Source organism: Rhipicephalus sanguineus, chromosome 11, assembly GCF_013339695.2.
Source record: "Rhipicephalus sanguineus isolate Rsan-2018 chromosome 11, BIME_Rsan_1.4, whole genome shotgun sequence".
Lineage (NCBI taxonomy): Eukaryota > Metazoa > Arthropoda > Arachnida > Ixodida > Ixodidae > Rhipicephalus > Rhipicephalus sanguineus.
The window spans coordinates 133309609-133314136 of NC_051186.1; positions in this window are offsets into that span (position 1 = coordinate 133309609).

Consider the following 4528-nt stretch of genomic DNA (forward strand, 5'->3'; position numbering starts at 1 on the left):
TGCTAACTGCGCTGGCCACCGTGTAACTGTTCGATGCATTTACCCTGTCGACGTCGACCAGAACAACGTGCTTCTTCACGTTTTTCTGGCTATAGTAGCACATGAGAGTGTTGATGGTAGGCACACCAGTGATGTCTGGGGATTCATCGACGATGACGCTCACTTTCACATCTCGCATATCATCGCGGATTTTCTCCATGTCCTTGTCAAAAGCTTCTTTCAGGTATTTCAGCCGAAGTCTTTGTCCTGTTGGCATGGTCTTCGCGGCCTTGCAGTATTTGCGTGCGAAGTCTCCCAGCGGTCCGTCCGCCTGGTGCATGCTTATTCCGCTGTACGCTAGGGCACGAACAAAGTCATGGATAACGCCGTCCGCTTCAGTTTCTTTCGCACGCTGTCTACAGGACATATCAAAAAGCGTCTGCTGAGACGTTCCCGCAGTCTCAGCTTCCTTGGAAGCCGTCTTGAACTTCTTATGACGAGATGACATTAGATGCTCACGAATTCGGTCGTAGGGCTTCTTCGCTGGATCGGTGACCATTTCGGTGTTGCAATATTTGCACACTAAAGTGCGGGTGCCTTCACTGTCTTTCGTTGCGATCTGGAGATCTTCATGTTCTTTACACCAGTCATCCAGTGTCTTTCGTTTTCTTCCCATCTCCACGCTGAAGTTTCCGGTGCCGCCTTATGTCCGCGACGGTGGCTTTGCGCTCACAAGACGCGCCTGGTAATGCTAAGTGAGGATGGCGATATGCGTCTCGTCTCGTGTCGCGCGAGAGAGTGAGGGGCGTTCGCGCGGGGTTGGACGCTGGGGGAGGGTATGGCTGGCTTCTTCGTCGCTCAATCTCTCCCCCACCGACTGGTCACCCGTCCCTTCCGCGTGAAATTCTTGGAAGCAGGTGCACATACCCGAGACTAATCTGCAGTGGGCAAAGGGGCAGATTTCTTTGCTTTTCTTTCACCCTAAATTTGTTCACAATGTACTCGAAGCGTGGCCGGCCTCAAACGTGTTTCCCACTTTCTTCTGCAAGCATTTTTTAGGGGGGGGGGGTGGTGCATGTACGCTCTCACGCATGTGCGTGCAGAGGAGAGAGGGGATGTAAAGATTAGAGAGGAGAAAGGGGTGACAAAGGAGACAGGTAGTGGTGAGAAGAGAAGGGGAAGAGCATCAACACGAGTTAGCAGCAACTCACGATTGTGCAGATCGCTACAGGGAGGTTTATTCGGGGAGAAATCGGGTTTAACCCGATTCTCCTGAAACTTGTTCGGGGTGCAAGAATCGGGTAAAATTGGGTTTTACCCGAAAACGAACAACCCGAAATATAACATACGGGTCGTTCCACGCCAACTGTCCCAGCCTTGGCGCTCGACCATCTGCGATTTGAATGAAAAAAATCGAGGACTATCTATCCAAAGCCAGAAGCCTTCCACTAAAATATTTTTGGCAAAAAAAAAATTTTTCAGTGCCGCAAACCCTATGTGAAGTTTTTCGGAAAGCTCAAAACTATGGCTCAGAAAATGCGTTTTCAAAAAATCTCTTCTTCATATATTAGGATAGGACAAATTTTCCCCTACATAACGATCGTAGGCTTCTCACTTAAAATAAGTTCCACGAACGTTTACGCTTTCGTGGGTTTTTCATGCTGCCCTAAATATTGACAATATGACCCATATTGGGGATTTTTTCATAGAAAGGCGACATTCAGTTAAATGTAATATTTTAATTTAACTGATTGCCAGGAAGTTTTACTGTAGCCCAAAAATAGTTTTAGACGTATATGGCGTGAAATGGTGTGTAGGGCTGGCGACAAAGTTGCCAGAAAGTTCGTTTTCGCACGTGTTTAGTCGTAAATTTAACATTGAGGTGCTCCTAGTAAAATTATGCTAAATAGCGCATTTACTAGCAACATTAGTTGTCTACTGACTGAGAAAGTTTTATCAGATTACTTTCTGTTTTAAGGGAGAAAAAAAAAATTGAAGTTGTGTTCTGCCGATGTCTATTTTTGCTCGTGTTTTCTCTTCGCAGAAACGCGTCCAGCGGTTAGTACAACCTACATGGGCGCGAGGTTAGCCACGGAACAGCTAGACAACATAATAATCTCTGCCTGTGCTTATTTGAATGCTTTACTAGTGAGTATTGGCCTGAGTAAAAGAGAAATATGAACTTCGCTAGAGTGAATTTAATCACATGCAGCTGTCCATTGAAGGTCGGCATGGTGAGCTTACGCAACAGCGGGAAGTGACACCGATGCGTGCAACGCTCCGTTGCCTGCGCACAGATATAAAAGTGGGAAGAACACTACGATTAAGGAAAAATTCAGTTGCTGTAATATGAAACGCATGTTGTACTTTTGCACCTATTCACGGTTCCTGGTCAAACATCATCACTTATATACATAGGCGTGCGCACAGGGGGGGGGGGGGGGGGGCAGAGGGGCGCCCTTCCCCCCCCCCCCCCCAATCACCTAAGAGGACGGGCGCAAATTCTGCCCCATACATTGACCCCCTTGTCACCTAAGAAGGAGTGGGGGGGGCGCAAAATCTGCCTCGTACATTCACTTAGTAGGGAAGGGGGTGCGCTGCGATGAACCTTCGCACCCCCCCTCCCTGATGGGGAACACTGCGCACGCCTATGCTTATATGCGATTGTGTTCGTCACAAGTGCAACTGATCTGCTTTGTTAAAGCAACTAATCTGTTCCTTTTGCCACTTTTAAACCTTTGCGCAGGCAACGGGTTATTGCACGCATCGGTGTCACTTCCCGCTTTTGCGTAAGCACACTACGCCGGCCTTCAATGGACAGCTGCATGTGGTTAAATTCACTCTAGCGGAGCTTATATTTCTCTTTTACTTAGGCCAATACTCACTAGTAAAGCATTCAAATAAACACGGGCAGAGATTATTATGTTGTCTAGCTGTTCCGTGGCGAACCTCGCGCCCATGTAGGTTGTACTAACCGATGGACGCGTTTCTGCGAAGAGAAAACACGAGCAAAAATAGACATCGGCAGAACACAACTTCAAAAATTTTTTTCTCCCTTAAAACAAAAAGTAATCTGATAAAACTTTCTCAGTCAGTAGACAACTAATGTTGCTAGTAAATGCGCTATTTAGCATAATTTTACTAGGAGCACCTCAATGTTAAATTTACGACTAAACACGTGTGAAAACGAACTTTCTGGCAACTTTGTCGCCAGCCCTACATACCATTTCACGCCATATACGTCTCAAACTATTTTTGGGCTACAGTAAAACTTCCTGGCAATCAGTTAAATCAAAATATTACATTTCACTGAATATCACCTTTCTATGAAAAAATCCCCAATATGGGTCATATTGTCAATATTTAAGGCCGCATGAAAAATCCATGAAAGCGTAAACGTTCGTTAAACTTATTTTAAGTGAGAAGCCTACGATCGTTATGTAGGGAAAAATTTGTCCTAGCCTAATATATGAAGAAGAGATTTTTTGAAAACGCATTTTCCGAGCCATAGTTTCGAGCTTTCCGAAAAACTTCACATAGGGTTTGTGGCACTGAAAAATTTTGTTTGCCAAAAATATTTTGGTGGAAGGCTTCTGGCATTGGATAGATAGTCCTCGATTTTTTTCATTCAAATCGCAGATGGTCGAGCGCCAAGGCTGGGACAGTTGGCGTGGAATGACCCATACATTGACGTGAGAAAGAGAGACAGAGAGAGGGGGGAAGAACTTTATTGAGACCTTGAGGAAATTGATGGGCTTATGGGCTTCCTTGGCAACCAATGCAGGTGCACTTGCGAGGAACCCACTACGCTATAAATCATCATAATTTCTGTGAAGTGGAAACGTTTACGTGGCGACTGATGACGATGAAGAATTGTGGCTCAGCTCTTTGTAATGGGCTGGAAGCTTTAAACGGCTCACAAGTTACGTAATTCGCATTGTGTGACGCCCGGTAGCTATTTAACTCTCCAACATACATTGACGTGAGAAGGAGAGACAGAGAGAGGGGGGAAGAACTTTATTGAGACCCTGAGGAAATTGATGGGCTTATGGGCTTCCTTGGCAACCAATGCAAGTGCACTTGCGAGGAACCCACTACGCTATAAATCATCATAATTTCTGTGAAGTGGAAACGTTTACGTGGCGACTGATGACGATGAAGAATTGTGGCTCAGCTCTTTGTAATGGGCTGGAAGCTTTAAACGGCTCACAAGTTACGTAATTCGCATTGTGTGACGCCCGGTAGCTATTTAACTCTCCAACGTACATTGACGTGAGAAGGAGAGAGGGGGGAAGAACTTTGTTGAGACCCTGAGGAAATGGATGATGGGCTCATGGGCTTCCTTGGCAACCAATGCAAGTGCACTTGCGAGGAACCCACTACGCTATAAATAATAATTTCTGTGTAGTAGGGCAGCAGCCACTATGCCATTTTTTTCATTCAACGGAGAGCCGTGGTACCCGCTAAAAACATGCAAGGCATCATGTGCAATTTGTTGGTGTTGTGCCTGATGACGATGAAGAATTATTGCAGAGCCCCTTGTAGTGGG